Source organism: Piliocolobus tephrosceles, chromosome 1 (genome assembly GCF_002776525.5).
Source record: "Piliocolobus tephrosceles isolate RC106 chromosome 1, ASM277652v3, whole genome shotgun sequence".
Taxonomy (NCBI): Eukaryota; Metazoa; Chordata; class Mammalia; order Primates; family Cercopithecidae; genus Piliocolobus; species Piliocolobus tephrosceles.
Window position 1 is genome coordinate 30,729,531 of NC_045434.1, and position 15,960 is coordinate 30,745,490.

A 15,960-nucleotide genomic window follows, 5' to 3' on the forward strand; every position below is an offset into this window, starting at 1 on the left:
TCTTTTACAGCTTCAATTAGTCTTGAGTAATTTTCTCCTGTATCCTATAGCCCCGTGTTGAGACTTGACAGTCATAGTGATTCCTGGTATCTCCCCATGCCCCGCCCACCGCCGATTGTTATTTTGGCTTTGCTCAAAATACACTGGAAGTTTCCAAGAGCCCAGACTTTTGAGTAAGACAGATCTGGGTTTAAATTCAGGCTCTGCCACTTTCTTTGACAAATTACTCATCCTTTAAAAGCGTTTCTAACTGTAGAATGGGGAAAATAGTCTAGCCTAACTCATAGGATCATTGTGAGGATTTAAATGATGGAATGCAAAGAAAGGGCCCAGCACAACATATGCCACTTAGCAACTGGTCAGTAATTGCTAGCTTTTATCTATAATTCTTTTTCATATCTCACGTTCTAACAAGTTTCAGCCAAAGAGACTTCCCTAGACTCCTTTTCCTTTCAGGCCTCTTTACGCTTATCAACCATAATACAATGTGAGGAACCTGGAACACAGAGAAGAAACTTGAGAATCGCTGAAATGGAAGAAGACAGGAGCAAACAAGTTTTTATTGTTTATTTCAGTATACTAGTTTAAAGGAGTCGGTCACAGTTAATTTAATTTAAATTTAAATTTAAATTAAACTTTAACAAAGGAAACATCTTGGGTTTGTTGTGTTTTCTAAATTTACTTTAAATTTTTATCACACCTTAATGCACGTACATAGTTTTAAAAGCCAAAAAGGATGATAAGACTTGTAGTAAAAAATGCAGTTCCTGGTCCCATCCCTCCCCCAAAATGGCCCCCTCCATCCATTCCCCAGCAATAATGTTTCAAGTCTTTTAGCTGGTGTATTAGAGTTATCCTGAGAAACAGAATATATATATATATATATAACATATATATATCTTATATAATATATATAAGATATGATATGCACGTATTATCTATCATAGATAGATAATCGATATTATCTATATACTCTTGGCCATAATGGTCTTTTGAAAAATAGTTACATCGACGGGGTGCAGTGGCTCACGCCTGTAATCCCAGCACCTTGGGAGGCTGAGGCGGGTGGATCACTTGAGCTCAGGAGTTTGAGACCAGCCTGGCCAATGTGGTGAAACCTTGTCTCTACTAAAAATACAGAAATTAGTTGGGCGTGGCTGTGCGTGCCTGTAGTCCCAGCTACTTGGGAGGCAGCGGCAGGAGAATCGCTTGAACCCGAGAGGTCGAGGCTGCAGCGAGCCAAAATCGTGCCACTGCATTCCAGCCTGAGCGAAAGAGGGAGGCCCTATCTCAAAAAAAAAAAAAAAAAAAAAATTGGCTGGGTGCGGTGGCTCACGCTTGTAATCCCAGCACTCTGGGAGGTTGAGACGGGTGGATCTCCTGAGGTCAGGAGCTTGAGACCAACCTGGCCATGATGGCAAAGCCCCATCTCTCCTAAAAATACAAAACTTAACCGGGCGTGGTGGTGCATGCCTGTAGTCCCAGCTACTTGGGAGGCTGAGGTAGGAGAATTGCTGGAACCTGGGAGGTGGAGGTTGCAGCAAGCAGAGATCGTGCCACTGCACTTCAGCCTAGGCAACAGAGCAAGACTCCGTCTCCAAAAAATTAATTAATTAATTAATTAAAATTAACATAAAAAACATAAAAATAAAAATAGCTTTATCATCTAGCATAAGGATGTTAGCTCTTTTATCTCTTTGAAGATGTTAAAGTATGGGGTTTTTTTTTTAACTGTAATTTTTTTTTTCTGCTGTAGGGATATCAGACACAGTTCAGATTGCTAGTTAATTTCCTCAGCGAGAAGTTCTCTAATTAAAAAAAGTAAGCCAAACCACACAGTGCACTTAGTGACATAGTAGATTTCCATTGTTGCACAAATTCCGTATCTTGTTGTAGACCAATAATGAATACCAGTTTGTGAACCAAATATTGGGTAGCAATGTGTTAATCGCTCTCTAAGGAATGAAACCCTGGATGCCAACATCCTGGAGCTCAATTGGGGGTTAAATATATTACTTGGAATAAGTAGATTTTCACCTGCCGCATATTTACAAATTTCCGTAAATTACTCATACCTTCAGCTATTCCTGGTGTCTCTGAGTCTACCTTTTCTCTGCTTCAGACTTTCCAGATAATAAACCTCCAATCTAATGGTGTGATTCTCAAATTCTAACATGTACCAGAGTCCCATGGAGGGCTTGGTAAAACACAGGTTGCTGGGTCCCACTGAGCAGGAGAATAGGGTCTGGAGGCAGGGAACCTAAGGCTGTTTCACTCTGACTTCCTAGAACTAAATTGAAAGGAAAACCCTAACTTTCCACGCCTCAGTAACAAAAGGAGCAGAGGCTACTCCCTTGGACCTTTTCTGCGTGGCAGATGGGAAATTTGCTGTCCACAACAAATCATGCTGAGTGCGGGTGGAGTCTTTGCTTGCAACTTTGTGACTTCACTCCAACCTCTGAATGGTTGCTTTCTGCAACCAATCAGACTGAGTGGGGGATACCACTTCATTTACATGAGGTGAGCATGAAGTACCCAAGGGGAATCTTCTAGGGGGTATTTGGACCCAAGAAGATTCTGTATCTGGGCCCTTGAGCCACTGCTTGGGTCTGCTCCCACACTGGAGTGTACTTTCTTTTTCAATAAATCCCTGCTTTCGTTCTTTTGTTGCTTCACTCTTTCTTTGCTTTGCTGGGTGTTTCTTCCAATTCTTTGTTCAAAACGCCAAGAACCTGGACAACTTGCAGTCATGACTCTCTACTGGTGACACCATCTCTAGAGTTTCTCATTCAGGAAGTCAGGGGTGAAGCCTGGTAATTTGTATTTGTAATTTTCTATTGCTGCCGGTCCAACGGCCTCACTTTGAGACTACTGGTTGACAGCCTATTTGGGTTGAAAGAAGGAATCTACAAATGACCTTCCCTCCTTATAATTCAACCAGTTCTTCCATTTTCAATACCATACTTACCCCTCCTCTGGAGATACCTGTGCCTTCAATTTAAGAACCATTCCAGGATGCTGCAACAAAATTAAGCTTACTTCTCTCTGGATTCACACCCCAACCTCCAATGTACGCACACACACAACTTTAGGCTTATATTTTGGCTTTTTCAGTTCTCTGAAGTCAGTTCTCTCTAGTCCATCCACTTTTCAGCTTCCAAAATTTTCCTGACACATCTTAACCACTATAGTCTCCTCTCCTGGGCTTTTAGTACTTTTGAGCTTATGCCTTTTTTTAAGAAAAAATTCTGACATTTTGGTATAAGCAACAAAATGAACACTTGCTTCAAACTGTCATGTTTTATAGGAAGTCAATGCAGGAAGCTATAAAGGAGAAACTAATAGTTACCTTCAAATTCACCATTCAGAAATATCATCATTGACATTAGGTAAACATCTTTCCTTGAATATATACATATAAAAAATAGAAGGCCAAGCGCAGTGGCTCACGCTGGCAATCCCAGCACTTTGGGAGGCCAAGGCAGGCGGATCAAGAGGTCAAGAGATCAAGACCATCCTGGCCAACAGGGTGAAATACTGTCTCTACTAAAAATACAAAAATTAGCTGAGCGTGGTAGCGCATCTGTAGTCTCAGCTACTCAGGAGGCTAAGGCAGGAGAATCACTTGAACCTGTGAGGCGGAGGTTGCAGTGAGCCAAGATTGCGCCACTGCATTATTCCAGCCTGGTGACAGAGTGAGACTACATCTCAAAAAAAAAAAAAAAAAGGAAGAAAGACTATTTATTTTTATATGTGATTATATTATATGTGTTTGTTAAAATTTATTTAAAAGGAAAATTTTAAAACTGAAAAAATTACTGAATTAAAAATAAATATTTTTTATCCAAAGTGGTATTAGTCCTCACTGGGGGCATCACATTATCTGACTTTATTTATTTATATATTTTTTGAGATGGAGTCTTGTTCTGTCGCCCAGGCTGGGGTGCAGTGGCCGGATCTTAGCTCACTGCAAGCTCTGCCTCCCGGGTTCACGCCATTCTCCTGCCTCAGCCTCCCAAGTAGCTGGGACTACAGGCGCCCGCCACCAGGCCTGGCTAATTTTTTGTATTTTTAGTAGAGACAGGGTTTCACAGTGTTAGCCAGGATGGTCTCGGTCTCCTGATCTTGTGATCTGCCCGCATCGGCCTCCCAAAGTGCTGGAATTTCGCCGGGCATGGTGGCTCAAGCCTGTAATCCCAGCACTTTGGGAGGCCGAGACAGGTGGATCATGAGGTCAGGAGATTGTGACCATCCTGGCTAACACGGTGAAACCCCATCTCTACTAAAAGTACACAAAATTAGCCGGGCGAGGTGGTGGGCGCCTGTAGTCCCAGCTACTTGGGAGGCTGAGGCAGGAGAATGGCGTGAACCTGGGAGGCAGAGCTTGCAGTGAGCTAAGATCCGGCCACTGCACTCCAGCCTGGGCAACAGAGCAAGACTCCATCTCAGGAAAAAAAAACAAAAAAACAAAAAACAAAAACAAAGTGCTGGAATTTCATGTGTGAGCCACCACACCTGACATTATCTGACTTTAAAACCTACTACAAAGCTATAGTAAGCAAAACAGCATGGTAGTGGCATAAAAACAGACACATAGTGTCATGCGTGTCCATGCGAAGAGACCACCAAATAGGCTTTGTGTGAGCAATAAAGCTTTTTAATCACCTGGGTGCAGGCAGGCTGAGTTCGAAAAGAGAGTCAGGGATGGGAGATAAGGGTGGGGCCATTTTATAGGATTTGGGTAGGTAAACGAAAATTACACTCAAAGGGGGGTTGTTCTCTGGCAGGCAGGAGTGGGGGTTACGAGGTGCTCATTGGGGGAGCTTTTTGAGGCAGGATGAACCAGTAAAAGGACTTTCACAAGGTAATGTCATCACTTAAGACAAGGACGAGCCATTTTTACTTCTTTTGTGGTGGAATGTCATCAGTTAAGGCGGGGCAGGGCCTTTTCACTTCTTTTGTGATTCTTCAGTTACTTCAGGCTATCTGGGCGAATACGTGCAAGTCACAGGGGATGCGATGGCTTGCCTTGGGCTCAGAGGCCTGACACATAGACCAATGGAACAGAACAGAGAACTCAGAAATAAATCCATACATTTACAGCCAAATCATTTTCAACAAAGGCACCAGAAACACACACTGGGGAAAAGACAGCCTCTTCAATAAATAGTACTGGGAAAACTAGATAACCATATGCAGAATAGTGAAACTAGACCCCTATCTCTTCTGACCATATACAAAAATCTAATCAAAATGAATCGAAGACTTCAATGTAAGACCTGAAACTATGAAACTACTAGAAGAGAACATTGGGGAAATACTCCAGGTCATTGGTCTGGGCAAAGATTTTTTGAGTAAGATTTAAAAAACACAGGCAACCAAAGCAAAAATACACAAATGGGATTACATCAAGCTAAAAAACAAATGAACAAAAAACCCTTCTAAACAGCAAAGGAAATAACAGAGTGAAGAGACAACCTACAGAATGGGAGAAAATTTGCAAACTATCTATCTGATGACAGATTAATAACCAGAATATATAAGGAACTCAAACAACTTGACAGCAAAAACAACGACGATGAAACCAAATATCTGATTTTAAAATGGGCAAATAAGCTGAATAGACATTTCACAAAAGAAGACATACAAATGGCCAACAGGTAAATGGAAAAGTGCTCAACATCACTAGTCATCAGAGAAATGCAAATCAAAACCACAATGAGATATCATCTCACTCCAGTTAAAATAGGTATTGTCAGAAAGACCATTTGCTGGCAAGAATGTGGAAAAAGGGGAATGCTCACATACTATGGGTGGAAATGTAAATTAATACAGCTACTATTACAGTGGCTGTACACTATTACACTACATAAAGGAAAACAGTATGGAGATTCCTCAAAAACTAAAAATAGATCTTCCATATGATCTAGCAATTCCACTGCTGGGTATACATCCAAAAGAAAGGAAATCAATGTATCAAAGATATATCTGCACTCTCATGTCTACTGCAGCAGTATTCACAATAGCCAAGATTGTAAACAACCTAAGTGTCCACCAACAGATGTAAGGGTACTTCTCTGTAGAGTTAAAAAAAAAAAAGAAAAGAAAAAAACAAAAACAAAAACAAAAACAAAAACCAAAAACAAACCCAAAAAATTCACAGACCCTTAGAAAGAAGCAACTTGCTGCTGTAAACTCCATGAGACAGTAAAAAAACTGTGAGTGGCCAATGTGTGAGAAGGGAAAGTCTGCCTCTGAACACACATCCTCACTGGGGAACCTGAAAATCCAGATCACAGGAGAAAGATTTAACCTAACCTATAGCTGAAACAACTTTAGAGAGCTGAGCGAAATATAAAGGTAGAAGAAGCAGTGGGGAAAGCCCTATAGGCACTCCTGGTCCCCAGGGAAGGCCAGGAAGGTTGTTTCTGACTTTTTCTCACAGGGATATTTGTTGCCGGGCTGCCAATGGAACTGGGGAAGGACCATAGGGGGAAAGAAACTTCAAGTTGAACTTTGTAATAATTTTGACTGAGCGTGAATTTTCCTGGGCAAAATGGAGAGGGGGGTGAACAGGAAGTGCAGATAAGAGCATGGAAACCACAGCAGGCAAGGAGAGGTGGGGCCTGAAAGTCCTGCTTGCTTTCTCAGCAGGGAAGCTTGTAGCCTGGGGCAAGATCTCAGTCTTGCTCACCTGGATATAAACTCCATGCTGTTGGTGGGGCATGGTGGTGAGACTGGCTTTGCTGGTTGCATGGGAACTGGATGAGACCAGTCACTGCCATCAGGTGTTCCTGAGGAAGAAGATAAATCTGAAAGTCTGGAAAACTTATTTGAGGGAATAATCGAGGAAAACTTCTCTGGCCTTCCTAGAGATCTAGACATCCAAACACAAGAAGCTCAAAGAACACCCAGGAAATTCATCACAAAAAGATCATCACCTAGACACATGGTCATCAGATTATCTAAAGTCAAGGCAAAAGAAAGCATCTTAAGGACAGTGAGGCAAAAGCATCTGGTAACCTATAAAGGAAAACCTATCAGAATAACAGTAGATTTCTCAATAGAAACACTATAAGCTAGAAGAAATTGGGGTTCTATCTTTAGCCTCCTTAAACAAAACAATTATCAGCCAAGAATCTTGTATCCAGCAAACCTAAACTTCGTAAGTGGAGGAAAGATAAAATCTTTTTCAGGCAAACAAATGCTGAGAGAATTCGCCACTACTAAGCCAGCACTACAAGAAATGCTAAAAGGAGTTCTAACTCTTGAAACAAAACCTCAAAATACACCAAAGTAGAGCCATTTTAAAGAATACATCCCACAGGGCATCTAAGACAATAACAACAACAATAGCAACAACAAAAATAAGGTATTCAGGCAACAACTAGCAGGATGAACAGAATAGTATCTCACATCTCAATATTAACGTTGAATGTAAAATGATCCACTTAAAAGACACAGAATGGCAGAATGGATAAGAATTCACCCAATCAAGTGTCTGCAGTCTTCAAGAAACTCAGCTAACACGTAAGGACCCACATAAATTTAAGGTAAAGGGGTGGAAAAAGATATTTCATGCAAATGAACATCAAAAGCATGCAGGAATATTTATTTTTATATCAGACCAAAAAAAAAAAAAAAAAAAAGACCTTAAAATAACAACAGGTAAAAAAGACAAAGAAAGACATTATGTAATGACAAAAGGAGTAGTCCAACAGGAAAATATCACAATCCTAAACATATATGCATCTAATTCTAGAGCCCCCAAATTCACAAAACCATTATTACTAGACCTAAGAAAAGAGATAGACAGCAACACAATAATAGTGGGGGACCTCAATACTCCACTGACAGCACTAGACAGGTCATCAAGACAGAAAGCCAAAAAAGGAACAACGGACTTAAACTATACCCTTGAACAAATGGACTTAACAGATACTTACAGAACATTCTACCCAACTGCAGAATATACATTATATTCATCTATAAATTCAATGCAATTCCCATCAAAATACCACTATCATTCTTCACAGAACTAGAAAAAGCAATCCTAAAATTCATATGGAACAAAAAAAAAAAAAAAAAAAAGAGCCCACATAGCCAAAACAATACTAAGAAAAACAAAAAACAACAACCAAAAAAACACAAATCTGGCTGGGCACGGTGGCTCACACCCGTAATCCCAGCACTTCAGGAGGCCGAGGTAGGTGGATCACCTGAGGGCATGAGTTCGGGACCATTCTGGCCAACATGGTGAAACTTCGTCTCTATTAAAATACAAAAAATTAGCCAGGTGTGGTTGCACATGGCTGTAATCCCAGCTACTTGGGAGGCTGAGGCAGGAGAATTGCTGGAACCCAGGAGGTAGAGGTTGCAGTAATTGCACCACTGCACCTCCAGCCTGGGCAACAAGAGTGAAACTTCATCTCGAAAAAAAAAAAAATCTGGAGGCATCATATTACCTGACTTCAAACTATACTGCAAGGCCATAGTCACCAAAATGTCATAATACTGACACAAAAATAGGCACACAGACTGATGGAACAAAATAGAGAATCCAAAAATAAAGCCAAATACTTATAGCCAACTGATCTTCAACAAAGCAAACAAAAACATGAAATGGGGAAAGGACACCCTATTCAACAAATGATGCTGGGATAATTGGCACAGACCCACTTGAAGAAGCAGTTTGGTTGCTTTTTGGTAGAGCAGCTGTACTGTGTTGGGGAACCTTTCAGCTCCCGATCGATTTGGACTCTCCAAGGCCCACAGGATGAACTGGCTGAGAAACCTGAATGGCCAAGGTGGTGGCCTGTCTGTTCTGGCATGCTTCTAATGATACCAGAATCGCCTGGATCAATGATGGACAGCGTGCATACTCTGCAGTATTTCCCATATGCTATGCCCAATTCAAAAGTATTGTCACTGTAGTGATGCACACCAGTTTTGGTCAACACGGCATAGCACTCTATTTTGAATTTCCTCAAAGCTGGGCAGTTTTCAGTGATAGCCAATTTTGCTTTGCCTTGCCTGATCATCTTTAGAGTCTGCTTGTACCCCAGTATGTACTTTCCACTTTTTATAACAAGTAGGAGCCTACAGTTGATCCATTCCACTGACTTTTTAATCTTCTTTGCAGCCACCATCTTCCTGTATTAGGTTTGGGATGGCCCCCAAACAAAAGCAGCTGCCAAGATAACTGGGAGGCAAGAAGGGAAGACCTAGAATTTTTCTAAAGCAAAACTTTGATGGGCTGCCCACCTATTTCATCCCCAGGCACCTTGTAATTGTTAATTATTGCCACAAATCTCTTGGGTTAAAGCTCTTGATTAACATTTCCTCTCTGCAGCTTAATGTGGTAATTGCATCTATCCTGTCTCTGATGATTAAATGCTGCCACCTGGCCTTCTACACACCAGGATTCTATTATTCCATTGAAATCAGGGATTCCTAATTTCATGGCAACATTTCCGACCATCATCACTGACCTACAGAATCAGCCAACACTGAGCTTTAAAAGAATACTGAGGCTTCCAACCCAAGTATTTATTAAATGATTGATTTTTTATATTTATTAATTTGTTAATGGTTTGGTGAAGGGAATACCCTCTAGGCCTCCAGGAGGTATGGTTGATACGTGGGTGATCACATCTGCTCTAACATACTGATTTCCCTAAGCCTGCGGCTTAATTCCTAGAGCATACCAAAGAAGTAATGGCATCTCAATTTCTTTTTTTTTGAGACCGAGTCTCACTCTGTCACCCAGGCTGGAGTGCAGTGGCACGATCTCAGCTCACTGCAAGCTCCACCTCCCAGGTTCAAGCCGTTCTTCTGCTTCAGCCTCCCGAGTAGCTGGGACTACAGGTGTGCACCACCACACCGAGCTAATTTTTGTATTTTTGGTAGAGACAGGGTTTCACCATCTTGGCCAGGCTGATCTTGAATTCCTTACCTCATGATCCACTCGCCTCGGCCTCCCAAAGTGCTGGGATGGCATCTCAATTTCATTCACTATAGGCCACTATTGAAGTCAGTCCTGCTAACCAACCAAACAAATTGCTAGTTACACCTAGGCAGTTAAACATATTAAATCTCCATATTTACATTAATAAATTTAGCCAGATCCAACCTTACATTTTTTTTCTCTGTGGACTAATACCTTTAGAATATACTGTCAATATGCTCCCCAAATTTCTGACAATACGAGTTATCCTTCAACTGCTGCATTTTCTGTGTTTATAGTACTTTCTCTCACTCAGCAGACCTTGCAATTTTCCCTCTGAGCTATGCTGGGAATTAACTATTGTGAGTTTGGAGTCGATGCAGGTCTTCAGGAGAGAGTTTTTTTTTAAAAATTGGATATGGTCAGAATATAGATTGTGTTTAAGCCACAAGATTGGATGTGACCATCAAGACAGCATAGATAAGAAAGAAAAGAGTTGCAAGGGCCAAACCTAATATTTAGGGATCAGGCTGAGGGAAATGGATCAGCAAAGGAAGAATGGCCAATGAGGTAAGAGGAAAACAAATCCTGAAGCAAGTGTAGAATGTGTTTAGCGGAGAAAAAATTATCAATGGTCCGAGAATTGACCATTTGATTTGGCCACATAAAGGTTATTGGTGACCTTGGCAGGCAGTTTGAGTTGTGTTGAAGGTAAAACCCTAACTGGAGCAAGTTTGAGAGAAGACGTGGAAGGAACTTGTAAACAGAAAATACAGGCAACACTTACGAAGAATTTTGTTGTAACAAAAGCAGAGAAATGTAATGTAAGCTGGAGGAGGATGTCAGGTCAAAGGAGGACATCTCTCTCTTTTTAGAATGGGGGATTTTTCAGCATGTTTCTGTACTCATGTGAATGATCCAGTAGAGACCGAAAAACTGATGCAGGAGGGTGAGAGGAGAATTACCAGAGTAATGTCCTCAGTGAGGTGAGATGAGAAGGAATGGGATCTAGTGCTGCAATGGAAGAGTGGCTTTAGGAGAAAAGACAGTTCATTTTTATAAACAGGAGGAAAGGTAGTACCTGGGCACAGATGTAGGGTGGATAGATATGATGGTAGGAACCTGTGGAAATTCTCCCCTGGGTGCTTTTTATTTATTTTTCACTAATTAATTTTACTGATATATAATTTGCATACAGTAACATGCACAGATCTTTTGTATATAATCTGATGAGTTAAGACAAATGTACCTTTCTGGGTAAAAAACACCCCAGTCAAGACAGACCCAGAACATTTCTGTCAACACAGCAAGTTCCCTCCAGCCTCTTTCCAGTTAATCCCCTCATCCTCCTCCTTGCCATCAACACCCCCTCCTACTGCCCAGCAACCCCAGGCAACAACTAATTTGATTTTTATTACTATAGACTAGTTTTACCAGTCTTAATTTTCACTCAAATAGAATAATAAAATCTGTAGTATTTTCTGGCTTTTTTCCTTAATATGACGTTTTGAAGTCACCTATAGTATTATTATATCAATAGTTTATTATTTTATTACAGAGTAGTATTCCATAATACAAATGTACCACAGTATGTATATTCATTCTCCCATTGAACATTTGGATTGTTTCCTGTTTTGGGTTTTTGTGAATAAAGCTACTGTGAACATTCTTAGGCTAATCTTTTGACAATTATTTTTAACTCCAAGACCTGTATATTGAGAAAGATATTGTCCCTTAGCTTCAGATTCATATACCTAGTTGTCTACTTGAATGACTCCCAGGTTCCTCAAACTCAAAATATTCCAAACCGAGTCCTTCCCTTAAATCTGGTCCACCTCCAAGATCTCCCTTCTCAGTAACAGCACCATTATCCACCTCACGGCCCCTGCTAGAAACTTAGAAGTTGCTCTTAACTTTTCCTCTCCCTCAACTGCTGTTTCCAGTCACTCACCATATCCTGTTGATTTGATTTCCTATCTTTTTTTGCAAACATCTTATGAATCCACCCATTATCTACTAGAGTCAAATCCATTTCCTGCATAGAAAAAATATGGTTGGGCATGGTAGTTCATGCTTATAATCCCAGCACTTTGGGAGGCCCGGGCAGTCGCCTAGGCAACATGGTGAAACTCTGTCTCTACAAAACAAAACAAACAAAACAAAACAAAACAAAACACGAAACACAAGCCAGGCATGATGGTGCAAGTCTGTGGTCCCAGATACTCAGGAGGCTGAGGTGGGAGGATTGCTTGAGCTTAGGGGGTTTGAGGCTGCAGTGAGCCATGATGGTGCCACTGTACTCCAGCCTGGGCAACCAAAAGGAGACCCTGTCTCAAAAAAAAAAAAAGAATATTTTCTTTTTTTTTTTTGAGATGGAGTCTCGCTGTGTCTGTCGCCCAGGCTGGATGCAGTGGCCGGATCTCAGCTCACTGCAAACTCCGCCTCGGGTTTAGGCCATTCTCCCACCTCAGCCTCCCAAGTAGCTGGGATTACAGGCGCCCGCCACCTCGCCCAGCTAGTTTTTTGTGTTGTTTTAGTAGAGAGGGGGTTTCACCGTGTTAGCCAGGATGGTCTCAATCTCCTGACCTCGTGATCCGCCCGTCTTGGCCTCCCAAAGTGCTGGGATTACAGGCTTGAGCCACTGCGCCTGGCTAAAAAAGAAGATTTTCTGAAGCTCAGATCTGATCATCTTGTTCCTGATCAGCTCTTCCATAATAACTATCCCTTTCCTTACCTTTATGATAAAAACCAAAGCCCTTAGCATGGCTTACAGTCCTGATCCAGCCCCTGATTACCTTGGTAGCCTGATCTCAAAGCTCCAGGCCCAATGAACACATTTCCATTTTTCAAATGTTCTCTCTTGCTTGAGGATCTTCACTTTGTCTATAATCTTCTTTTTCCTGCTCTTGTTTGCCTGGCTAATTTCTAGCATCGTTTTAACATTGCACTTCCTCTGCGTGGCCCTTGACCTCCACTATGTGCTTCATAGCACACACTTGATCATAATTACCTTTTTTTTTTTTTTTTTGAGTCAGAGTCTTATTCTGTCACCCAGGCTGGAGTGCAGTGGCACCATCTCGGCTCACTGCAATATTCACCTCCCAGGTTCAAGTGACTTTCCTGCCTCAGCTTCCTGAGTAGCTGGGATTACAGGCACTCGCCACCATGCCTGGCTAATTTTTGTATTTTTAGTAGAGATGGCGTTTCACCATGCTGGCCAGGTTGATCTCGAACTCCTGACCTCAGGTGATCTGCTCACCTCAGCCTCCCGAAGTACTGGAATTATAGACGTGAGCCACTGCGCCTAATAACCCATAGTTACTTATTAAATTGTCTTTATCTCTCTCAAGTGGAATAAACAGTCTTGTTCACTGTTGCATTTCCCTTGCTTGGTACATAGTAAAAATACTTAATAAATATCTGTTAATTGAATAAACAGTACTTAATAGGCTTTAATGTCCATTGTTCATATTTTATAGCACAACTTCCTCATTTGAAATTCCTTTTTATTTTCTTTTTTCTTTTTTTTTTTTTGAGACGGAGTCTTGCTCTGTCACCCAGGCTGGAGTGCTGTGGCCGGATCTCAGCTCACTGCAAGCTCCGCTTCCCAGGTTTACGTCATTCTCCTGCCTCAGTCTCCGGAGTAGCTGGGACTACAGGCGCTTGCCACCTCGCCTGGCTAGTTTTTTGTATTTTTTTAGTAGAGACAGAGTTTCACGGTGTGAGCCAAGATGGTCTCGATCTCCTGACCTCGTGATCCACCCGTCTCGGCCTCCCAAAGTGCTGGGATTACAGGCTTGAGCCACCGCGCCTGGCGAAATTCCTTTTTATTTTCTTTATTTTTTTGAAACAGAGTCTTGTTCTGTCTCCCAAGTTGGAGTGCAATGGTGTGATCTCAGCTTACTGCATCTTCTGCCTCCCAGGTTCAAGCAATTCTCCTGCTTCAGTCTCCTGAGTAGCTGGGACTACAGGCGCCTGCCACCATGCCTGGCTAATTTTTGGATTTTTAGTACAGATGGAGTTTTACCAAATTGGCCAGGCTGGTCCTGAACTCGTGACCTCAGGTGATCCGCCTGCCTCGGCCTCCCAAAATGCTGGGTTTACAGACATCAGCACTGCACCTGGCCTTCATTTGGAATTCTCATTCTGATTTCTTAGTTGGTTGAAGATACTCAAGATTTATTTATTTATTTAGAGATGGGGTCTCACTCCAGTTGCCTGGGCTGGAGTGCAGTGGTATAATCTTGGCTCACTGCATCCCTGACCTTCCTGCCCCAAGCGATCCTTCTGCCTCAGCACCCTGAGTAGCTGGGATTACAGGTGTGGGCCACCATGCACGGTTAGTTTTTTTTTTTTTTTTTGTACTTTACTTAGTAGAGACGAGGTTTCACCATGTTGCCTAGGCTGGTCTTGAACTCGGAGCTCAAGTGATCCTCCCACCTTGGCCTTCCAAAGTGCTGGGATTACAGGCATGAGCCACTGCTCCTAGCCAAGATTTATTTCTTAAAACTTACTTCTCTTAAAAAATTTTTTTTTCATTGTGGGGGGCTTTCTGGTAAAGACCAGAAAACCTGCTAGACAAATTTTAAAAGAGCTGCAATGTGATTTATTTATTTATTTATTTATTTATTTATTTATTTATTTATTTATTTATTTATTTTTTTTGAGACGGAGTCTGTCTCTGTTGCTCAGGCTGGAGTGCAGTGGCCGGATCTCAGCTCACTGCAAACTCCGCCTCCCGGGTTTACGCCATTCTCCTGCCTCAGCCTCCCGAGTAGCTGGGACTACAGGCGCCCGCCACCTCGCCCGGCTAGTTTTTTGTATTTTTTAGTAGAGACGGGGTTTCACCGTGTTAGCCAGGATGGTCTCGATCTCCTGACCTCGTGATCCGCCCGTCTCGGCCTCCCAAAGTGCTGGGATTACAGGCTTGAGCCACCGCGCCCGGTAAGACTTTTTTAAAGAAGAAAATATGAGTATTATTTTTATTCTGAAACTTCTCATGTTTTCTCTTGCCATCATACATATACACATTAGTTTGCACTTAAACAATAGCTTAAATTTAAAATTTTATCCATCCAAATTTTGTTACAAACTTTGTTATAATGGAAGCTCTAAATGAGGGTTATCTGATTTTTAGTTATTTTTAAGTAATCTGTTTTAGTCTACCGGAATGCTTGTAAACTTCTTGTTATCTTCCCTGCTCCCTAGGATATGTCTAGATATGGATCTTTGACTATGAATCTCATGTCACCTTTTTCTTTACTTTTAGGTCTTCTTTTAAGTCTAGATATTTTTATTCAATTTGCCTTTGAGTTACTATTACTTCTGTTTAAGTTAGTCTAGACTGCTCCTCAAACATACTTGTAATTTTCAGATTGGGTTTTATCTCATCTCTTTTGTCTTTCTGCTTCTGTTTCACACAGGCCTCATCTTCTTGTTTTCTTCTTGAGAATGTAAATTTTCTAAAAGAGGTATCTATTTCCTTAGACAATCACTTTCAGAGATAAGCGAATCTTCTGAATCTTCTGTATTATGATCCTTTCCCCTTTTATATATTATTTTTTATGTTTCTCTTGGGACAAGAAGAGGGCTTAGGAGTCTGATATGGACCAAGGTTCCAAGGACTTGGGACAGGTCATGTGCAAGTAAGCAGAGCTGACCACCAGCTGTGGATAGGAAATAAAGGGGAGTCGAAGTCTAGGAGCCTTGCCAAGCAGCATTGAGAAGCAAACAATAGTCTGAAACTTGAAATCTGTGAGGGAAGATGAACTCAAGAACTGGATCTTTTTCAAGGGTTGTCAGGCAAGATTGATCTTAGCTAGTAGAATCTGGAGACAGCCAGGAATGTTAACTTGAGGAAATAAAATACACAAGGATGTGATAGCTTTTCATACTGCTAGATGTGGAGAGAATTAAGATCTTAGGTCAGTTTGGACAGGTTTTCCCCTTCTTTATTTTCTCATCTACATCCAGTATATCAATCATATATTCAGACAGGAAATGTGAATTTCCTT

General features: G+C 41.4%; 1 non-coding gene and 1 pseudogene across 1 annotated transcript; both read right to left on the reverse strand.

Moving 5' to 3' along the window:
- Window positions 1-452: 452 nt before the first annotated feature.
- Window positions 453-9,149, reverse strand: LOC111539261 (annotated as a pseudogene).
- Window positions 9,150-14,489: 5,340 nt separating this feature from the next.
- On the reverse strand, window positions 14,490-14,550 carry LOC111539389. The gene has a single exon (XR_002730662.1). It is a non-coding gene; the product is annotated as a U7 small nuclear RNA (small nuclear RNA).
- Window positions 14,551-15,960: the final 1,410 nt, after the last annotated feature.